This window comes from Formica exsecta, unplaced genomic scaffold, assembly GCF_003651465.1.
Source record: "Formica exsecta isolate Colony F162 unplaced genomic scaffold, ASM365146v1 scaffold385, whole genome shotgun sequence".
In the NCBI taxonomy this organism is placed as follows: domain Eukaryota; kingdom Metazoa; phylum Arthropoda; class Insecta; order Hymenoptera; family Formicidae; genus Formica; species Formica exsecta.
The window spans coordinates 104,035-112,672 of NW_021851090.1; positions in this window are offsets into that span (position 1 = coordinate 104,035).

Here is an 8,638-nt window from a genome sequence, read left to right on the forward strand (position 1 = left end):
TGGAAACTGGATGCGGACGAAGGAACATCGAGCAGATATCCGTTTTCGGTCGCGGGTTACTGTATGAATTTTCGAGTCTGACTTTAATGCTTTTAATTATTTCGCAGGCGTTACGAGCGGCCTTTTCCAGTCGGTTTGTAACGGTAAAGTCTCTTGCGCGACTCGCAATTAATTATCCATGTCGATATACCGTTTTAGCGATAACAGTTTTAACGATAAAGCATGTATAGAAAATACGCGGTTCCTATTTCCGGCAGCTTTATGATAAATACAAATTCCATAAATAATTAATTGTGTCCTGTCTATTACGTTACTTTCCTCATAGCTTTTTAATTTACGCGCGAGTTAGTTTAAAAAAGCCACTTTAATTCTCCTAAACTTGCGCGTATAGAAAACCTGTCTCTTCTATTTCGAGTTATATATTTTGCAATATATACGAAACTCGGAGAGATCACATAGGACGACCTCGTTTCAGACCGCGAGAGATACGAGAGTATTTACAATCCACCACGGTAAGGGCGTAAAACAGTGCGTACTCGAGTTTGACCGCGCAATTAATATTCCGTTCGGTATTGCTGATTGATGATAGCGCGTTTATCGGGCGACGAGCGGCGGCGACAAGACTAGATTATCCGTCGCATTAAAAAGCATTTTCAACGCTCGCGCGCATTCATTCGGGTGTTACATTCCGATAAATGGAAGTTAAACAATCGCTCCGTAGAAATTGGTGTTGGCGACGATATATATATATATATATATATATATATATATATATATATATATATATTTATATTTATATATGTGTGTGTGAGTGTATATACGCTCACCCAGCCTCGTTCGCCGTAAACAGAATTATACAATACCGAATGCGCTACCATTAATTAGCGTGACTTCGTGTAGGCGGGATGGCCGCGCACGCGCGTGCTTTTATTCTAGCGTTCCCCCGACAAAATGTTTTCGCACCTCTAAAAACAAATTGCGGACTTTTAATTGAGATCCATCGCGTCCATGATTCGGCCTGCTCGAAAACACTTTCCTCTTTCCCCGTCGGATTTTCATCGCTTGTATTTTCGGAGTAATATTGTCGGATAAATCAGCAAGAGAGTGCAATTTGACGTCAATATTTAAAATCTTTCTCATTCTGTTTAGTCGATCTCGAATATGTCACAGAAACTTTTATGAATACTGACCTTGCCCCTACCTTTCTTTTAATTTGTCTACAAGTATATGCAGTATTTAATTTGCTCAACATGTTGCTTTTGTACAAATTAAATACGCTGAAGAGAAAATGTTACACTTTGTAATATAAAAGAGTATCGTTTACATTATTGGCATAATTGTATTGTGTTCAGTAATATTCATACGATTAACTTTACGCTATTTTCGAAGATCTATGCGGCACTTTGAAACTGGAAAAATGTGGTAGAGAGATTGTAAATCATAACAAGTTCGCCCCACCAATGCGTATTACTGAGAAGAGAAAAAAGATTTCTATATACGACGAGATGTATTACTTATGTATGTAGCGTGTCGAGCTCTGATTACACGGCTTGTAAAGCGGAAAAGTTCCTGCTGTTTCTTGAAATCCAGTATCGATCGAGCGCATCGAAACGCTACCACGCGACGAAAAAACTTGGACACGACCGGCTCGGGCAAAACCATCTCGACTGTATACTTTGTAACGTAATGAAAGACGCGAACACGCAGGAATAATCGGTTACATCGACAAAGTTGCATTCTGTGAAGCGGCTATTATTCACAGTGTAATGAATATCGTTACGCAATGCGTCTATTATTGTCGAGTATTATAGAAAATTTATGATGATTGAACAACGAGGAAAATGATGTATCTTTGTTGTGCTGGTATAAAACAATTGAATATTTTTACAAACATTTTATGTGAGAGACTTCTTATATTTATAAAAAATATATGTCTGAGAAATTTTTTAGAAATATTGACAACACGATATTTTTTTCGTTTGTTTAGTTTGGATAATTAGATGAAATTACACTTTGAAATATACAGTATTTTTAGCTTGCCATACTAAACTAATTTTATTTTTATATTAAAATAGTTTTCTATAATAGAATAGATTATGTAACTAGAAAGAGAGAAAGAGAGACAGAGGCACTAGCTACATATAAAGCTGTTGTTTATCAGCTACATAAATTCTTTATTCTGCATAAATTTTTTTTTAAATAAAAACAACATGTAAATAGGGGGCGAAAAATACTGCAAACCATTAAAAAGTTAAATATTTTTAATTTTCAGATAAACACATTCCATGCAGCACGGAATATTTGTTTAAGTATGCGCTGTATTTATTCGATTGAACATGTGCTTGATTCGTTGCAATCCTCGTTAAAGTTTTATATTGTCAAATTACACAGCAATATGACCGATTATTCAAGTCGCAATCTAATTTACTTCGACGATAAATCGAATTTTGTTCAATAATATGTGTTGCCAACTTACGTAATACAAAAAGAGAGAAAGAGAGAGAGAGAGAGAGAAAGAGAGAGAGAGAGAGAGAGAGAGAGAGGTATACATATATAAATTATATTATAAAAATATCACAAAAAAGATACTCATTACACAATCTCTTTTTCGACAGGTTATCTGAGGTCTCAGATTAATATTATTTTTTAATTCTCATAACAACAGAGTGATTGCTCTCCCTGCGCTTAAAAGTTGTTTGTTTGATTATTTAATAAAAATAAATACATATAATAAAATACGTGTATCGATACCTACTTAACGGATTCTATTCTTCAACGATTTTATATATGTATAGAACTTCTTTTATAATATACATTCAAGGAAGTGTTCTCGAGATCGCGTACATTTTCTCATTTATAATTTCTTTAGCAAAGTTTTCAGATTCCTATTTAACAAAAATTTTTTCACGATTCTTTTTTTTTGCATTTTTAATATTTCGATACATGTTAAAATTCCGCGATTGCTTACATTTTGAAATTTTTTTTGGCACAATATGCATATTGAAACAAATTTGCTTTCTTAAATTATTGTCCAGTATGTTTGATTTAAAAAGGAGAAAAGAATTTTTACATATTTTTCAGGAATTGTTAACGATATTAAGGATTTGTCAGGAAATTAATCATATATAAAATAATCATATATAAAATAAATATGACTACTTTTGTATAGACACTGAATATATGCATATTATCGTGCTATCAGACAGCGATACATTAAGCGAGATATTTATCCGGACGCCAAAAAAAAAAAAGAGAACATCTTTGCGGATACCGTTTCGTATCAGTGCACACGCATACATATGAATTCCAATTTTATCGCCACAATATGGTCACAATATCAATTCAGAGCATTATAAATAGGTTACTGGGATATTCCTGAGATCGGCAAACTTATTAAAGTGCACGATCGATGCGATTCGCCGCAAATTATACGCAGTTGCTAATCCAAAGATATTTCCTTTTTTTTTTAAGTGAACATCTTCACAAATAATAAAAATATATTTTTTTTCTTAATTGTACGCATTTATATAAGTAGATTAATTCAAAATTCACAGTACCTGATATCACTAATGTTCAAATATACAGCGTTGCGATAAGTAAATTATTAGAAATATGAGATTATAAATAATTGATTTATAAATTGCTTTTTTTTCTAAAGTTGCAAGATTTTCTCGTGCTTGAGATTTGTAATAGTTTCAGTGATTCGTTTAACGAAGCAACGACGAAGATTTCTTTGCGAGAGACGGACGCACGCGTAAATACGCCGCGTAAACGAAGCGATACGTAACGTTTTTTATGAAAACGACGAGATAAGGAATTTCCGCGTTGCGACGAGTTACAAGACTAAAATCGCAATCGTAAAAAGCAAAATTGCGAAATTCGGCTCGGGGGTTCGCCGCAAAACATTTTCCACGAGCACGTTAGATCTGTATTCACTCCGTGCATATTTAGTAATGCATTTGCGAGATATATGCATACCCGTCTCATATTTCCGCGATATTTATATAGGCAAACAAAATCCAAAATTAACTACACATTTAATTGTCTAAATCACAATGTTACAAAATACACATTTTATATAATCTCTTGAAATTATTTTAGTCTTTTATTCAATTCTTTTTTTTCTAATATGCATAATTATATTATCTGATTATCATTTCGCTTTTAATTCTATTTCTTCCCTATTAAGTAATTATATTCTGCAGAAAATAATGATTATGTATAAGTAATGCGTGCGTGGAAGATCCTCAATTTTTTATTAAGCCCTAAATAATAAATGCGAGGTGTGAGAGTACGAGGCTAGATCGTGATCCAACGATGATATTCTGCAATCGCGCGTCGCCGTAACGAGAAGATCTGACTGATGCGCTATCTCAGGGTTACCTAACAGCGTGCTCGCGCGCGCGCGCGCGCGAGGATGCACTTTCGGGCGACGTCACGAGCGTCCGATATGCTGGCCGGCCGGCAGCTCGCACAGTTGTGCGAAGTAAAAATAAAACTGCGGGCTCTATAGCAATTCTCTCCGTTCACGCAACACGCCGTGCGTTACCTAAGAACGCGTAGACGCGCAATTCAGCGTAACCGCGTGGTTATAAAAAAAAATGATGCAAGAAAAAACAACGGATGCGTGGTCGCGTCGGATCGATGCGTATAATGTACGCGATGACGGTTCATAATCGCGTTTGATACGCAGGAACGCAGATATCCGAAAGTAGGCGCAACCGCTAACTCTGATGCGTGTGGTCCTTCTGTTTTTTTTGTTTTCTTTTTTTAAAATTCTTTAATGAAAGGATCGATCTTTCAAAGGAATCAAAAGTGTAGCTTGATTAATGATAAATTTTTTACTGGCAATTTTAATTACGTTCTTTTTTTTATCTGAATTACAAGATATAATTTAAACTATATATTTGAGTGTCGATAAATATTATTTCTATAAAATTTATCAGCTATTTTAATTTTTCAGAATTAAAAAAAAAACCTGATTATTGAAAAGATTTTGTTTAGTCTCGTCAGGTTTTTTAATACTTTTTTTTTCAAATCCTTGGGATGCTGCTGTGTTGCAGAATGATACGCGGAAATATGTGGAAAACATACGAAAACAATAAATCATAATGTTAACAATTTCAGCATGAAATTATTAATTACAAGTTGTACGGAAGACGAGAAACATTGACGGACTCTCTCTCTCTCTCTCTCTCTGCTTTGGTTTTTTCTCAAATAGACCACGTGCGTTCTATATCTACGCATCAATAGTAAATCATCGATTTACGAGTATAATTTATGAGTAACGATCGCTCGATAAAGACCACGGAGCAAACATGCCCGCCAGCAATACACGCGTCAATGTATCAGTGCTCTTTAGCCATTTTCGATAGATATTTCAATCCGTAAAAATTTCGTTAAAGTTTTACATGGCGTATTTGCCACTGTGAAAACTGCAATTTATCATTTAAATTTATAAGCTAGCTATTAGCCATATCCGCGAAATGTCTTTCTAAAATAAATTTACGAACAGTATATAAATTATTATTAAGTATAATATATAGACTTTCCTGTTATTATTAAAGGAAAGGATAGATGAAATATAAATATAAAAATATATACAAATTTTTTGATGGTTAATTGTATTTCGAAGATTTACTGGCACGAGATGAAAACGTACCAAATGCAGGTTGAAAAACACTGGTCCGATTACACACGCACTACTTATTATGTTCCTCTTTCTCTCTTTCTCACACGGATGTAAACGTGCAACAGACGCAATTTGCGTTACCTAAGAATCTATATAAAAGCAGAATGCATCACCGCGAGACTCGATAAACAAATACATATGCATGCATTATTCCGCGGAGTTTAATAAAGCTTAAGATAAGCGCAAATACACACATATATAACAAACTGCAAGAATAAGAAATATAATGTTAATAAACCACAATACAAGAAGTAATTATTTATTTTTAATATGAAAATAATATGAGTGAGAAAAATAAAATAAATATGAGGAGTTTTCTACGACATGAAATCTTAGGTATTTTTGTCAAACATCGATGTTTATATAAAAAGCGATATTATGTAAATGACGAAAGCAAAAGTTTATTGAGAGAAAAAGCGAAAAATCTATAAAGTAACGAAAACTTGTTTATATTATTGGTAAGACGTCTGTAAAACAAATTTTCTCATTTATTCACATAAAAAAAAAAAAAACAATAACAAATACAAAATATCAATTTCATAGACAAATATTAGTTATACGATGTTATTTCTTAAACGATATGTCTACAGATTATAAATATCAATATAAATCATCATACTGTAGGATCTCTCGCATAAAAAATTTAGAAACATTCAATTTATCTCCAAAATGTCATATTCAATTAATTGGAATAATTCAATTTATTGGATACGTTGATCGTTTAAAATATAAGATTTATCGTGTATTTATATTTTCATCGCGTCTATTTCATAGAGAGTCTTACACAGATTTCATCATGAAATTCTCTATCGACATAAAACTTATGAAGGAGTCGATCTGTCATCATTAGACAGGTGAAGGCACACGCAGCTATGTTCTATACTTCACGTCGAAAATAATAATTAGCTTCCACGCGCAGCGTAACACTCAATGCGTGAGATACTTTTACGCGTCCCCTTCCTTTTCATCTTTCTCTCGCAGTACCTACACCTATCTACCCTTCCTCCTCGCTCTTTCTCTCTCTTTCTCAGTTACTGGCAAACATGCATTTTTTTTTTTCTTTTGGACCAACGACGCCTATGCCGCGCTACGAATCGCGAGATTCGCGAGGGAAACGTGCGCGACGTTGTTATGGATATTTATATATATGTGTGTGTGTGTGTGTATCGGTGTACGCGCTTCTTCCCAAGCGTGCGACGCGAGTGTGCGCGCGCGCACGCGCACACGGCGTCGCGGCTGCTGGTGTGTGGGAGAGCGCGCGCGTGCGTGTGTACGCGGAGGTGCGCGCGTGAGCGTTTCACACCTGACTATGTACTACTCGCGTCATGCGAGCGACCGTATTCGCGTCATGAGATGATCGCGAAAAGTTGCGCGCGGAGGAGCGCAGGCGACGCCGAAAATCTCGTCGACGAACGCGCGGATTTATCGCGCGGCGCTCACGGCGCTCGGGCGCGCAGAATCGATTTATTTTGTCGGTACGGTCTGCGCGGCGAACACGGTAGGTTAGTTGACCGCGGGGCCGAGCGAGCGCTGAGCTGACAGTAGGCCGGCGACGTCACAGTGGGCCGGTTCGAGCCTTCCTTCATTCGATTCAGGCAGGCTCCTCTATTCGTTTTACATGTAGCAAGGTAAATATTCAGACGCGGTGTTTTACGTTTTTGAACGAAGGAACGTGGGCCCAGTGCGCGGATAATTATTATCATCGTTGTTATTGCCGCGTCGCGTCGGTGCCGTCGTCTTGGTTGTCATCGTCGTCGTCGTCGTCGTCGTCGCGGGGGCGGACAATCGTCCCCGAACGATTTTTGTGACGCGTGCGATCTCATCGTGACGAATATGTTTGATTTTGTCGCTTGATTAAGAGGGAAAGAAAAATGTATTTATTTACATCGGAGAGAGGGTGCGAGCACACAACAATTTTCTCCTTTCGTCGTACGTCTACGTTACTTGACGTGTTGTTAGTTAACCATCGCTATCATTGCCATCGCTGCCACTGACATTCCGTTGCCGCCAATCGCTGTCACCGCTGCCTGTTATTTATCTAATGAGTTTGTGGTCAGGTAGATGGACAAGATAGAAAAGCGAGACGAACAGAGAGAAAAAGAAACACGAAAAGGATTGAAAGAGAAAGAGAGAGAGAGAGAGAGAGAGTGAGATAGAGAACGATAGCGAGCGAAGGGATCACGGAGAGAACGAGAAAAACCGTGACCTCGCGTCACGCGAAAACCGCATCGCGAGAGACACGCGCCAAGTTTCGCGTTAAGCGAAACTCTCGGAGTTTCTCGGATGATGATGATGTTTCAATTCGCGCGATTCGCGCTCGATGTCGATCCGTCAATCGGTGCATCGTCCGCGCTCGCTGTTCGATGTAGCTGTCACGAAGTGTCGAGTAACTTGACGGAGATTTTCCCGTATCTCCCTCGCGTCTCTTCGGAGCACGTTGTTCCGATCGGGAGAACGATGGGGGAGACACGTGAAAACGTGCGCTCTGACAGCTCGCGTTTGACGGCGGCGCGTGCACGTCACGATCAAGAGCGGCTCTCGCGTTTTTCGGCAACCGCGAAATTTATAAACTCCGACACTCGTGCGACCTTGCACGGCCCCCGAAAAATATTGGCAGCCAGCCGCTTTCGAATCTCGCGGCCGAACCCGTGCGTTCGTTACGACGTGACGTGGATCCGCGCGTTCGAAATAGTTTCCTCCTCGGAAAAGCCTGGCTAGAAACAGAGAGAAAGAGAGAGAGAGAGAGAGAGAGAGAGAGAAAAAGAAAAGACGATCTCGAAACGTACGCTCTTGGCACCGTGGCCATCGCGCGTGCCGCGACGCGACGCGACTCGACGCGCCGCGACGTGCCGCGACACACGTGACAGTGAACAGTGCAACGCGTACCGCGCGAGCGACGCACCTGGGGGCCGTCGCGCGAGGAGACGTTGAGGAGGCCAACATCTC